Source organism: Tursiops truncatus, chromosome 1 (assembly GCF_011762595.2).
Source record: "Tursiops truncatus isolate mTurTru1 chromosome 1, mTurTru1.mat.Y, whole genome shotgun sequence".
NCBI classification, from domain to species: Eukaryota; Metazoa; Chordata; class Mammalia; order Artiodactyla; family Delphinidae; genus Tursiops; species Tursiops truncatus.
The window spans coordinates 52701923-52717536 of record NC_047034.1 but is presented as its reverse complement, the minus strand read 5'-3'; the positions used below and the strand labels follow the sequence as shown (position 1 = coordinate 52717536).

At 40.9% G+C, this 15614-nt stretch overlaps 1 protein-coding gene across 1 annotated transcript in view; it reads right to left on the bottom strand.

The window, feature by feature from the left end:
* Positions 1-15614, bottom strand: part of ASTN1 (astrotactin 1) — a 329737-nt gene that overhangs the window by 248400 nt on the left and 65723 nt on the right. The window lies entirely within an intron of this gene.

Here is a 15614-nt window from a genome sequence, read left to right as displayed (position 1 = left end):
AAGTTCTTAATAATTTATTCATAATGCTATTAAGACAAAGTCATGTTTTATTGGGCTCTGTGTGTTTATGTTGTGTTGCAGAAGTCAATAAGAGGGAGCTTCAGTAATATATAATATCTATGAATATTCTCCATGTATGTTCACCAAACAATGTCTCAGCATCAATAAAGGATTTCAATAATTAAAAGGTATGATTTTCCCCAGTTTAACTATTTCCTTCTAAAAGGGTGCCACAGACGCTTATACTGACAGCCTCTCATTCCCAGCAAAAGCAACTGCACTTTATGAGGAGAGAGTGGAATGAATGTTAGTCCAGGAAGGGGCTCTTGTCTCCATGCTGACGCTAACTGCACATGACCTTGAGGTCTAGGTATTCTGTACGATGAAAAGATTTAGATGAGGCAATGCCCGCGTCTTCCCCAGCTTTCCAACTGTGAAATAGCACTCCCCTGGGCCTTATCTTTATCCCTTCTTGATCACCACTACCTTTTGTCAGGGGTCATTTTGACATGAGTTTCTTCCTTCCCAAATGCGCATTGCTCTTCGACTACTTAGCCTGGCTCACAGAGTTAATAGGCAGAACGGAGGCCCACTGGCTATGGAGACAAGCGGTGGTTCCCTCTCCAACTTGCTGTTTGCCCTTGATCAGGAAGTCACTTAGGAATCCCAGGCCCATCATTTCCTCACTGATGGGGGATTATGTGACAAGATTTAGCTACCATGAAGGAGTGAGAGAGGATTAAATAATATGCTTGTATGGGACTTAGCCAATACTTGATGTTACACTGGATACTTGGTAAATAATTACCTTTTGAGTCTCACAGAACTCACCTGAAATACCTTCCTGATTCAAGGACTAAATAGTTCCATAACAGGGTTTAGTTCCTTTTCATTCCCTAAAAGAACTGTGCCACAAACTGAGAGCCTTGATATACCACTGCAAGCATGGATTTCCTTTGCCTCAGCTCCCGAGAATCACTAAAGAATCATGATCACTATGTTTTACAGTCTCAAATCATTTCCCCCATATTCTTTATAGATAGACGCTTATTATGCCGTAAACATAAAGGGAAAATATCCAGTGGGTATTTTGACACTGTTAACACTCCCTCTCGGGGAGACCTTCAAGATGGCAGAGTAAAATGTGGAGATCACCTTCCTCCCCACAAATACATCAGAAATGCATCTACACGTGGAACAACTCCTACAGAACACCTACCGAACACTGGCAGAAGACCTCAGACTTCTCAAAAGGCAAGAAACTCCCCACGTGCCTGGGTAGGGCAAAAGAAAAAAGAAAAAACAGAGAAAAGAATAGGAACATGACCTGCACCTCTGGGAGGGAGCTGTTTAGGAGGAAAAGCTTCCACACACTAGGAAGCCCCTTCACTGGCGGAGACCGGGGTGGGGGGAAGTTTCAGAGCCCCGGAGGAGAGCGCAGCAATAGGAGTGCCGAGGGCAAAGCGGAGAGATTCCCGTACAGAGCATCAGTGCCGACCAGCACTCACCAGCACGAGAGGCTTGTCTGCTTCCCCGCCGGGGCGGGCGGGGGCTGGGAGCTGAGGCTCCGGCTTCGGAGGTTAGACCCCAGGGACTGGGGTTGGCTACGTAAACAGAGCCTAAAGTGGGCTAGTGCGCCACAGCTAGCCAGGAAGGAGTGCAGGAAAGACTCTGGACCTGCCTAAGAGGCAAGAGACCATTGTTTTGGGGTGTGCAAGGAGAGGGGATTCAGAGCACCGCCTAAATGAGCTCGAGGTGGGCGCTAGTTGCAGCTATCAGGCAGACCGCAGAGACGGGCATGAAACGCTAAGGCTGCTGCTGCAGCCACCAAGAAGCCTGTGTGCGAGCACAGGTCACTATCCACACCTCCCCTTCCAGGAGCCTGTGCAGCCCGCCACTGCCAGGGTCCCGTGATCCAGGGACAACTTCCCCGGGAGAACACATGGGGCGCCTCAGGCTGGTGCAACGTCACGCCAGCCTCTGCCGCCGCAGGCTTGCCCCACACTCCGTACCCCTCCCTCCCCGTGGCCTGAGTGAGCCAGAGCCCGCAAGTCAGCTGCTCCTTTAACCCCGTCCTCTCTGGGCAGGGAACAGATGCCCTCAGGCAACCTACACGCAGAGGCGGGTCTAAATCCAAAGCTGAACCCCAGGAGCTGTGCAAACAAAGAAGAGAAAGGGAAATCTCTCCGTGCCCCATCAGGAGCAACGGATTAAATCTCCACAATCAACTTGATGTACCTGCATCTGTATAATACCTGAGTAGACAACAAATCATCCCAAAACTGAGGTGGTGGACATTGGGAGCAACTGTAAACTTGGGGGTGCTTTCTGCATCGAATTTTTTTTCTTTTATGTTTATCTTAGTTTAGTATTTAGAGTTTATAATCACTGGTAGATTCGTTTATTGATTTTCTTGCTCTCTTTTTTTATACATATATAGCTATTTTTTTTTCCTTTTTCTCTTTTTCTGAGTGTGTATGTGTATGCTTTGTTGTGTTATTTTGTCTGTATAGCTTTGCTTTTACCATTTGTCCTAGGGTTCTGTCTGTCCATTTTTTTTATTTTGTTTTTTTCTTTGTTTTTTAGTATAGTTTTTAGCGCTTGTTATCATTGCTGGATTTGTCCTTTGGTTTGGTTGCTCTTTCTTTTTTTTTAATTACTTTTTAATTTTTTTAATTTTTAACAATTACTAAAAATTTTTTATTTTAATAACTTTCTTTTCTTTTATTTTTTTCTCTCTTTCTTTCTTTTTTTCTCCCTTTTATTCTAAGCCATGCGGCTGACAGCATCTTGGTGATCCGGCCGGGTGTCAGGCCTGTGCCTCTGAGGTGGGAGAGCCAAGTGCAGGACACTGGTACACCAAAGACCTCCCGGCTCCACGTAATATCAGTGAAAGCTCTCCCAGAGATCACCATCTCAACGCTAAGACCCAGCTCCACTCTATGACCAGCAAGCTACAGTGCTGGACACCCTATGCCAAACAGCTAGCAAGACAGGACACAACCCCACCCATTAGCAGAGAGGCTGCCTAAAATGATAATAAGGTCACAGACACCCCAAAACACACCACTGGATGTGGTCCTGCCCACCAGAAAGACAAGATCCAGCCTCATCCAGCAGAACACAGGCACCAGTCCCCTCCACCAGGAAGCCTACACAACCGACTGAACCAACCTTAGCCACGGACACCATAAACAACGGGAATTACGAACCTACAGCCTGCGAAAAGGAGACCCCTAACACAGTAAGTTAAGCAAAATGAGAAGACAGAGAAACAAAGCAGAGGAAGGAGCAAGGTAAAAACCCACCAGACCTAACAAATGAAGAGGAAATAGGCAGTCTACCTGACAAAGAATTCAGAGTAATGATAGTAAAGATGATCCAAAATCTTGAAAATAGAATGGAAAAAGTACAAGAAACATTTAACAAGGACCTAGAAGAACTAAAGAGCAAACAAACAATTACGAACAACACAATAAATGAAATTAAAACTTCTCTAAGAAGGAATCAATAGCAGAATAACTGAGGCAGAAGAACGGATAAGTGACGTGGAAGATAAAATAGTGGAAATAACTACAGCAGAGCAGAATTTAAAAAAAGAATGAAAAGAATTGAGGACAGTCTTAGAGAACTCTGGGAAAACGTTAAACGCACCAACATTTGAATTATAGGAGTCCCAGAAGGAGAAGAGAAAAAGAAAGGGAATGAGAAAATATTTGAAGAGATTGTAGCTGAAAATATCCCTAATATGGGAAAGGAAATAGTCAATCAAATCCAGGACGCACAGAGAGTCCCATACAGAATAAATCCAAGGAGAAAAATGCCAACATACAGGTTAATTAAACTATCAAAAATTAAATACAAAGAAAAATTATTAAAGGCAGCAAGGGAAAAATAACAAATAACATACAAGGGAATCCCCATAAGGTTAACAGCTGATCCTTCAGCAGAAACTCTGCAAGCCACAAGGGAGTGGCAGGACATATTTAAAGTGATGAAAGGGAAAAACGTAAAACCAAGATGACTCTCCCCAGCAAGGATCTCATTCCGATTTCACGGAGAAATTAAAACCTTTGCAGACAAGCAAAAGTTAAGAGAATTCAGCACCACCAAACCAGCTTTACAACAAATGCTAAAGGAACTTCTCTAGGCAGGAATACAAGAAAAGGAAAAGACCTACAATAACAAACCAAAAACAATTAAGAAAATGGTAATAGGAACATACATATTAATAATTACCTTAAGTGTAAATGGATTAAATGCTCTAACCAAAAGACATAGACTGGCTGAATGGATACAAAAACAAGACCTGTATATATGCTGTCTACAAGAGACCAACTTCAGACCTAGGGACACATACAGACTGAAAGTGAGGGGATGGATAAAGATATTCCATGCAAATGGAAATCAAAAGAAAGCTGGAGTAGCAAATCTCATATCAGACAAAACAGACTTTAAAACAAAGAGTATTCGAAGAGACAAAGAAGGACACTACATAATGATCAAGGGATCAATCCAAGAAGAATATATAACAACTGTAAATATTCATGCACCCAATATAGGAGCACCTCAATAAATAAGGCAAATGCTAACAGCCATAAAAGGGGAAATCGACAGTAACACAATAATAGTAGGGGACTTTAACACCTCACTTTCACCAATGGACAGATCATCCAAAATGAAAATGAATAAGGAAACACAAGCTTTAAATGACACATTAAACAAGATGGACTTAATTGATAATTATAGGACATTCCATCCAAAAACAACAGAATACACTTTCTTCTCAAGTGCTCATAGAACATTCTCCAGGAGAGATCATAACTTGGGTCACAAATCAAGCCTTGGTAAATTTAAGAAAATTGAAATTGTATCAAGTATCTTTTCTGACCACAACGCTATGAGACTAGATATCAATTACAGGACAAAATCTGTAAAAACTACAAACACATGGAGGCTAAACAATACACTACTAAATAACCAAGAGATCGTTGAAGAAATCAAAGAGGAAATCAAAACATACCTACAAACAAATGACAATGAATACACGACAACCCTAAACCTATGGGATGCAGCAAAATCAGTTCTAAGAGGTAAGTTTATAGCAATACAATCCTACCTCAAGAAACAAGAAGCATCTGAAATAAACAACATAACCTTACACCTAAAGCAATTAAAGAAGAACAAAAAAACCCCAAAGTTAGCAGAAGGAAAGAAATCATAAGATCAGATCAGAAATAAATGAAAAAAGAAATGATGACAACAGTAGCAAAGATCAATAAAACTAAAAGCTGGTTCTTTGAGAAGATAAAAAAAATTGATAAACCATTAGTTAGATTCATCAAGAAAAAACGGGAGAAGACTCAGATCAATAGAACTAGAAATGAAAAAGAAGTCACAACAGACACTGCAGAAATACAAAGGATCATGAGAGATTACTACAAGCAACTATATGCCAATAAAATGCACAGCCTGGAAAAAATGGACAAATTCTTAGAAAAGCATAACCTCCCAAGACTGAACCAGGAAGAAATAGAAAATATAAACAGACAAATCACAAGCACTGAAATTGAGACGCTGATTAAAAATCTTCCAACAAACAAAAGCCCAGGACCAGGTGGCTTCACAGGCGAATTCTATCAAACATTTAGAGAAGAGCTAACACCTATCCTTCCCAAAATCTTCCAAAATATAGCAGAGGGAGAAACACTCCCAAACTCATTCGATGAGGCCATCATCACCCCGATATCAAAACCAGACAAAGATGTCACAAAAAAAGAAAACTACAGGCCAATATCACTGATGAACATAGGTGCAAAAATCCTCAACAAACTACTAGCAGAATCCAACAGAATCCAACAGCACATTAAAAGGATCATACACCATGATCAAGTGGGGTTTATCCCAGAAATTCAAGGATTCTTCAATATATGCAAATCAATCAACGTGATACACCATATTAACAAATTAAAGGAGAAAAACCATATGATTATCTCAATAGATGCAGAAAAAGCTTTCGACAAAATTCAACACCCACTGATGATAAAAACCCTCCATAAAGTAGGCATAGAGGGAACTTGACCTCAACATAATAAAGGCCATATATGAAAAAACCCTCAGCCAACATCATTCTCAATGGTGAAAAACTGAAACCATTTCCACTAAGATCAGGAACAAGACAATATTGTCCACTCTCACCACTATTATTCAACATAGTTTTGGAAGTTTTAGCCACAGCAATCAGAGAGAAAAAGAAATAAAAGGAATCCAAATCGGAAAAGAAGAAGTAAAGCTGTTACTGTTTGTAGATGACGTGATACTATACATAGAGAATCCTAAAGATGCTACCAGAAAACTACAAGAGATAATCAATGAATTTGGTAAAGTAGCAGGATACAAAATTAATGCACAGAAATCTCTGGCATTCTTACACACTAATGATAAAAAATCTGAAAGTGAAATTAAGAAAACACTCCCATTTACCATTGCAACAAAAAGAATAAAATATCTAGGAATAAACCTACCTAAGGAGACAAAAGACCTGTATGCAGAAAATTGTAAGACACTGATGAAAGAAATTAAAGATGATAAAAATAGATGGAGAGATATACCATGTTCTTGGATTGGAAGAATCAACATTGTGAAAATGACTCTACCACCCAAAGCAATCTACAGATTCAAAGCAATCCCTATCAAACTACCACTGGCATTTTTCACAGAACTAGAACAAAAAATTTCACAATTTGTATGGAAACACAAAAGACCCCAAATAGCCAAAGCAATCTTGAGAACAAAAAATGGAGCTGGAGGAATCAGTATGACTTCAGACTATACTACAAAGCTACAGTAATCAAGACAGTATGGTATTGGCACAAAAACAGAAATATAGATCAATGGAACAGGATAGAAAGCCCAGAGATAAACCCACGCACATATGGTCACCTTATCTTTGATAAAGGAGGCAAGAATATACAATGGAGAAAAGACAGCCTCTTTAATAAGTGGTGCTGGGAAAACTGGACAGTTACATGTAAAAGTGTGAAATTAGAACACTCCCTAACACCATACACAAAAATAAACTCAAAATGGATCAAATACCTAAATGTAAGGCCAGACACTATCAAACTCTTAGAGGAAAACATAGGCAGAACACTCAGTGACATAAATCACAGCAAGATCCTTTTTGACCCACCTCCTAGAGAAATGGAAATAAAGACAAAAATAAACAAATGGGACCTAATGAAACTTAAAAGCTTTTGCAAAGCGAACGAAACCATAAACAAGACCAAAAGACAACCCTCAGAATGGGAGAAAATATTTGCAAATGAAGCAATGGACAAAGGATTAATCTCCAAAATTTACAAAGAGCTCATGCAGCTCAATAACAAAAAAACAAACAACCTAATCCAAAAATGGGCAGAAGACCTAAATAGACATTTCTCCAAAGAAGATATACAGAGTGCCAACAAACACATGAAAGAATGCTCAACATCATTAATCATTAGAGAAATGCAAATCAAAACTACAATGAGATACCATCTCACACTGATCAGAATGGCCATCATCAAAAAACCTAGAGCGCTTCCCTGGTGGTGCAGTGGTTGAGAGTCTGCCTGCCAATGCAGGGGACACGGGTTCGTGCCCCGGTCCGGGAAGATCCCATATGCCGCGGAGCAGCTGGGCCTGTGAGCCATGGCCCCTGAGCCTGTGCGTCTGGGGCCTGCGCTCCGCAGCAGGAGAGGCCACAACACTGAGAGGCCTGCGTACTGCAAAAAAAAAAAAGAAAAGAGAAAACCTAGAGACAATAAATGCTGGAGAGGGTGTGGAGAAAAGGGAATCCTCTTGCACTGTTGGTGGGAATGTAAATTGATACAGCCACTATGGAGAACAGTATGGAGGTTCCTTAAAAAACTACAAATAGAACTACCATATGACCCAGCAATCCCACTACTGGGCATATACCCTGAGAAAACCATAATTCAAAAAGAGTCATGTACCAAAATGTTCATTGCAGCTCTATTTACAGTAGCCAGGACATGGAAGCAACCTAAGCGTCCGTCGACAGATCAATGGATAAAGAAGACGTGGCGCATATATACAATGGATTATTACTCAGCCATAAAAAGAAACGAAATTGAGTTATTTGTGGTGAGGTGGATGGACCTAGAGTCTGTCATACAGAGTGAAGTAAGTCAGAAAGAGAAAAACAAATACCGTTTGCTAACACATATATATGGAATCTAAGAAAAAAAAAAAAGGTCATGAAGAACCTAGGGGTAGACCGGAATAAAGACACAGACCTATTAGAGCATGGACTTGAGGATATGGGGAGGGGGAGGGGTGGGCTGTTCGAGGTGAGAGAGTGGCATGGACATATATACACTACCAAGCGTAAAGTGCATAGCTAGTAGGAAGCAGCCGCGTAGCTCAGGGAGATCAGCTAGGTGGTTTGTGACCGCCTAGAGGGGTGGGATAGGGAGGGTGGGAGGGAGGGAGATGCAGGAGAGAAGAAAAATGGGAGCATGTGTATATGTATAACTGATTCACTTTGTTATAAAGCAGAAACTAACACACCATTGTAAAGCAATTATATTCCAATAAAGATGTTAAAAAAAAAAAAACTAAAAATAGAACTACCATACAACCCAGCAATCCCACTACTGGGCATATACCCTGAGAAAACCATGATTCAAAAATAGTCATAGGGCTTCCCTGGTGGCGCAGTGGTTGAGAGTCCACCTGCCGATGCAGGGGACACGAGTTCGTGCCCCAGTCCGGGAAGATCCCACATGCCGCGGAGCAGCTGGGCCCATGAGCCATGGCTGCTGAGCCTGCACGTCCGGAGCCTGTGCTCCGCAACAGGAGAGGCCGCAACAGTGAGAGGCCCGCGTACCCCCCCAAAAAAAAAAGAGTCATGTACCACAATGTCATCGCAGCTCTATTTACAATAGCCAGGACATGGAAGCAACCTAAGTGTCTGTCGGCAGATGAATGGATAAAGAAGATGTGGCACATATATAAAATGGAATATTACTCAGCCATTAAAAGAAACGAAATTGAGTTGTTTGTAGTGAGGTGGACGGACCTAGAGTCTGTCATACAGAGTGAAGTAAGTCAGATAGAGAAAAACAAATACTGTATGTTAACACATATATATGGAATCTAAAAAACAAAAACAAATGGTTCTTAAGAACCTAAGGGCAGTACAGGAATAAAGATGCAGACATAGAGAATGGACTTGAGCACACAGGGAGGGGGAAGGGTTAGCTGGGACAAAGTGAGAGAGTGGCATGGACTTACATACACTACCAAATGTAAAATAGACAGCTAGTGGGAAGCAGCCGCATAGCACAGGGAGAGCAGCTCAGTGCTTTGTGATGGATGGGTGGGATAGGGAGGGGGTGGAAGGGAGACGCAAGAGGGAGGAGATATGGGGATATATGTGTAAGTATAGCTGATTCATTTTGTTATAAAGCAGAAACTAACACACCATTGTAAAGCAATTATACTCCATTAAAGATGTTAAAAAAGAAAAAAAAAATGACTCCCTCTCCACCATAACTAACATGGTCATCCCACTATAAACTGGAAGAGACAACTTGGCTTCATGGAAAGAACTCACATTTAAGCAAGCAGTCAAACTCAATGAGATGCTAATAATTATCGTTAGCAACGATTGAGAGATTAGTCTATGCCAGCATTGTTCTGAATAATTTTCACTTATCAAGTCCTTTATTCCTGGAGAGAACCCTACAAGTTTGTTACTATTTTCATGTCCATTTCACCGTGCAAAAAACATGCAGCACAGGAAGGTTAAACGCTTCAAAATGCCAGATTTCTAGGAATTGGTTCACACCAGATTTAAACCCAAGCAGTTTAGAGTCTGGGCTTTTAATTATGCTACTCTTCAGAGTTGGCAGGATGATCTGAAAGAATGTATGTAGAGAACTGGCCATACTGAAAGCACTCAATGAATAGTAATTTATATTATTTACATTAAAATAGCTATTTTCTTAAATGTTGTTGCTTTTCGCAACTGATTATGACAGAGATTCATCCTTTGTATTCCTCTTTTCCACTTTCACTTCCCATATTTTTAGTTCCACTGGCCTCACTGCTATCTGAGTCCACAGACACAAGGCCCCATGGCATTCATGTCATCCCAGAGTGAACCCCCTCTCTATCCCATCTTGTAACTTCCCTCGGTCTGGCTTTCAGAGTTCCACTTGCTGACCTACCAGCTTACTGTTTGAAATAAAATTCAGAGGAACAAGTCCCTCAGCCTTTTCCTATACTTTCCTCACTCTGTGGACAGCTTCAGCCTCTGATAAACTGGTCACTTGTTTTGTAAGATATGTTAAGATACAGCAAAAGTTTAGTCTGTGATACCTTACCCTGTTAAAGGGAAGCTTACCCTAAAATTATAGACTCCTCATTTTCTGCAACTCACTGATGCAGTCACCAAAACATCATCAGCTTTTTTGGCTCAGGTAAGCATCTAGCTGCATGGTGTTCAAATGACAGCAACAGTGAGGCAGATAACAGGTCTTATAAAACACCATTCGCAGAAGATAATCATAGTAATTTGCTGCCATCATTCCCTCGCAAATCCAGGAAAAGGAGCAGCATTAAATCCCATATAGAAGGCAGACGTGTTGAGACTTAGAGAAGTACATGGTCCACATGAATTCTGGGAACTGGTGGCAAAGCCAAGAAATAATGAAGTAGCAGATGGCAGGCCATCAGTGGAAAGGTGGACCCTTCCACTACCTCACCTAACCAATTTGAGGTAGCTGGTAGTTTATCTGAAGGCCATTTTCAAATCATGCAGTACCTGGCTCCTCAAAATGTGGTCCATGGACCAGCTGCATGGATATCACTTGGGAACGTGTTAGAAATGAAGACTCTCAGGTCCCTCCCCAGACCTCCTGAGTCTGAATCAACATTAGAAGCTGGCTATTCCTGAGTGCATTACATATTGAGAAGTTCTGGGGGGGGCTTATAGCTCAGGTTAAGACTGGCAGGCCTGACCTACCTATAAAAGACTCCATTTTGAAATTTCAATGAATAAGTAAGTACATATGATAATATAAAAGCAAAATTATGAAAGGGTAAAAAGTTTTTAAATTGTGCTCAGAATAAAGTTGCAACACTAAAGAAGAGATGACAAGAGATCTGCATGGAAACCCAATAGAAATATTCCATTTGCTGCTCTGACACACCACCCGCTTTTCTTCATCTTGCTCTGTGCCCAGGGAGGCTGACCTGTGTGAGAACAGAGGGATGAAGAAGGGTGAGATTCCCCAGGGGCCAGCCTTGGGCTGGCCGTGTCCCTCAGTGGAGGTCACAGCTCTGTCCCAACAGCCCTCACCATCTCTGAGTTCTAGTAACTGCCTCCTTCTCTTCCCCTTCAGGCCTAAGGCTGGTCACAACACTTTGATGTTAATAGCGTCTGCATACTGCACTATTCCTTTTTGTACCTTTTAAATAATCCCTTAGTAAATTCTGTAAGACTCAGTTGGAGTATATAACTTGTTTTCTGCTGGGACCCTGATTGATAGATTTAGACAAAACTGTTGGTTCAAAGAAAGAAAGGAGGGGCTTCCCTGGTGGCGCAGTGGTTGAGAGTCCGCCTGCCGATGCAGGGGACACGGGTTCGTGCCCCGGTCCGGGAGGATCCCATGTGCCATGGAGCAGCTAGGCCCGTGAGCCATGGCCGCTGAGCCTGTGCGTCCGGAGCCTGTGCTCCACAAAGGGAGAGGCCACAACAGTGAGAGGCCCGCATACCGCTAAAAAAAAAAAAAAAAAGAAAGAAAGAAAGAAAGGAAAGGAGAATTAACCTATCATAGGGGAGGGAACTTAAAATCTAAGAATGGTCCGGGGAAAGAGGGTGTGACAAGTTTAATAAGGGCCATGTTCCATCACACTTAGATGTCACACATAAGAAACATGCTCTTAACATGTTTAATAGCAAGCTTACCCCTCATCTGTTAAGGAATCCTAATTCTCAGAATGGGGTTTCCACTGCATTTCAATCCACATTCACTATCAAGTACATCCTAGTTGTGTCTTGTCATAGCAACATCCCTTTAGATGCTCATCTGGCCTGCATCTGCGAAAACAGCCTTAGAAGGTAAGTCATCTCCTAAAAGTGTCCCCTCTCCTTCCCTTCTCCCTAAAGTACAGAGTTGATTGCATAAGCCACCTTTTTCCCTATAAGATCTGTCCTTTCACAATCAACTTCTTCAGGTCCCCCATTTATTTGTATAGTATGACCCCTATTTTCCAGAAGCTTCCAGAATTAGATATGATCTCATTTCTCTCTGACTCCTTTACATCAAATGTCAAATGTGTACACGCATTCGACTATCTACAAAACCAAATGCAACTGCACTGAGTGGCCCTTGGCCCACACCACTCCAGAGGGCCCAACTCTACAAGAAGTAAGCATGACCAGCCTGGTCAGGCAAAAAGGCTTTCCTGCAGCTCCACATCCATCACTGCCACTCAGATGTCAAGCCTATTCCTACCGCATCTTGTCCCTCTATCTAGAATCTCATCTCCAACAACCAGTTCTTAAGTAATTCTATATCACCCAGCATTCAAGGCCCTTAGCAGGCTCACCTACTTTGTAAAGTCTTCCCTTCAACTTTAAAACATAAAAATGTCTCCCTTATCCAACTCCTTTGGAGCTTGCTTGCTTCAAAGTGAGAACCAAGGGGGTTTCTGTAAGCACAGCGCATGTGTGCAAACATAAATGGACACACGGGGCGAAAAGATTCCAGCATGACTTCTAGGTTCCTGGCTTAAGAGCCTAGGTGGAAGGTATTGTTGTTTACTCATTTCTATAAATTAATTTATTTTTGTCTCTTAGGTCTCCTTTATTCCATAATAGTCCTTCCCTCCTTCCCTCTTCCTTTTTTTATGCCTTTGATTTTTTTTTTTTTTTTTTTTGCAGTACGCGCTCTCACTGTTGTGGCCTCTCCCGTTGCAGAGCACAGGCTCCGGACGCGCAGGCTCAGTGGCCATGGCTCATGCCTTTGAGCCACGCGCCCGCGTATGCCTTTGATTTTTTAGTGAAACTCGTGTATGTTCCACATTCTGGGTTTGGCTGATTGTTTTATGTGGTGTCTTTCAACGTGTTCCCTTCTTACATTTTTTTGTCGTTTTAAAATTTGCAGTGAGATACATACAGCATGAAATTTAACCTCTTAACTATTTTTAAGTGGACATTTCCGGGGCATTAGGTACATTCACATTGTTGTACAATCATCACCATCATCCATCTCCAGAATTGTCCTCCTCTTCCCCAAGCAAACTTCTGTATCCATTAAACAGTTACCTTCCCTTCCCATTCCCTGCTCCTCTCAGCCCCTAGCAGTGACCACTCTACTTTCTGTTTCTATCAATCTGAATACTCTAGCTACCTCATATCAATGGCATTGCACAGTATTTGTCCTCGTATCAATGGCGTTGCACAGTATTTGTCCTTTGTGACTGGCTTATTTCATATAGCATAATGTCCTCAAGGGTATCCATGTTGTAGCATGTGTCAGAATTTCCTTCCTTTTTAGGCTAAATAATATTCCATTACATGTACATGGCATATTTTATTTATCCATTTATCTCTTGATGGGAACTTGGGTCCTCTCCACCTTTTGGCTATTGTAAATAATGGGCAGTGCCATTTATTGGGGTGGGGAAAACAGAAGGAAGAGGGATGGAAGGTAAAGGGAGAAATGGAGAATCCAGTTTGGAACATGTTAACTTTCAGTGCCTATACAAATACTATACATACGGCTTTTGAGTTCAGAAGACCATCTGGACTGGAGGAATAGATTAGCAGTTGTAGGCATTTAGGTAGCAATGGAAACCAAGAGAATAAATGAGATCACCTCTGGAGAACAGGCAGAAGGTCTAAGGCTGAGTCCTGAAGAACTGTGATTTTCAGGTGAGGTAGGGAGGATAAGCAAGAAAAGGAGACAGAACAGCATACAAAAAATGGGAAGAAATTCAACAGAGCGTGGGGTTATTTGACCCCAAAGAACATCTGGAATAGATAGAGCATGTCAGGCCTCATCAGTTTGGGAAAAACTAAGATTGAGAACAGACCTAAGTGAAATTCTTTAAATTATGAATATTGATTTTTCAAATACAGTATGCGACATTTAAAAGTATCTACTTGAAGCTTGCAGAAAAGAGGTAATCTAAGAAACTCATTTGTTCAGGAAATAGTAGAGGAATATAAATACTTACTAGGAAAGTGTGTATAAAATCACCAATGTTATATTTGTGACACATTGTTAGAAGATGTTTGAGACACACCTGATAAAACCCTCAAAGTGGTTTTAAAGGAGATAAATTGTGTTTCACATACACACACACATGCACACATACACTATCCCAAGGGACAGACAACTTCACTGCTTTGGATGTGAAAGTGCTCTAGGATGGCATTTCAAACGCCAGTGCTTAGCAGTAAACTGTCTATAAAAATCACTATTGAGCAAGAAATGTGAGACTTAGGTTAGATTTCAGGAAAAGCTCTCTGTGACCGGAAATTGTTTAAAACTTTCAAAATTCTGGAATGCTAATTAGAATCAAGAGACCATAAAATATCTTCCTCTAACATTGTTTAAAAAGCAGAAATGGGTTCTCATCTGTCTGGCACTAAGTGTAGGCATGACTCAAGATAAGAAAACAGACTTGAACTCTCATGGTTCCTTCGTTTCATAATATTATATGATTCTCCCCACTGTTTTAACCACTTTTGGTAGAAGAGCTTTCATCTTTCCAATTTCCAAACTATTAAATTAGATAGCCCGGCCAAGTTTCTCAGACTCACTGATTTTTCCACTTCCTTGAAAAGCTCAGCTGAAGGCATCTTTTATCTTTAATTATACTTGTGAATATTTTCCTCTTACACTACTTATTATCATCCACTTGTTATTTGCCCTCCCTTCTCCATCCTTTCCCTCCCTTATTTATCTACCTATAAAACACATTAATATTTGATTCTTTCTCATTGAAGTCTAGTATTTTGAGCACTCAAAGTTGGTAGGTAAATTTGAACCATATATTGTAACACGTGTTACTAGGTCATAATTTTATTTCTTTTGGCCAAAGGCCATCACAAGACTTATGGAGGAAAGATAACATACAAAGAGAACTTTAAAATAAGTTATAAAAATCAAACGAGGACTAAGTTAGAATGAGTTCCTAAGTGTAAAAATATGTAACATTTCAAGGTTAATTTATTAAAACGAGTCATAAGACCAATTCATCATTATACCCTTTTGGCTGGAGTGTCTAACATAACACTAACTCTGATTCTGAAATGGCCAGTGAGTAATAGAGGATCAAAAATTATGCAGGTGTCCCTGACAGGCAAACCTTCCTTTTCCAGTGATGTTTTAGAGTAAATATTAGTTTTGATCACCACCCCCCAGAAATGGTTAGAGTTATTTCTAGATACAAAGCAGGAGGAAATAAATATGCATGAGCACCTACTGTACATAAGGTTCTGTGCTTTCAATGTATATAGATTCTCACTTACTCTTTTTTTTTTTACACCTTTATTGGAGTATAATTGCTTTACAATGGTGTGTTCGTTT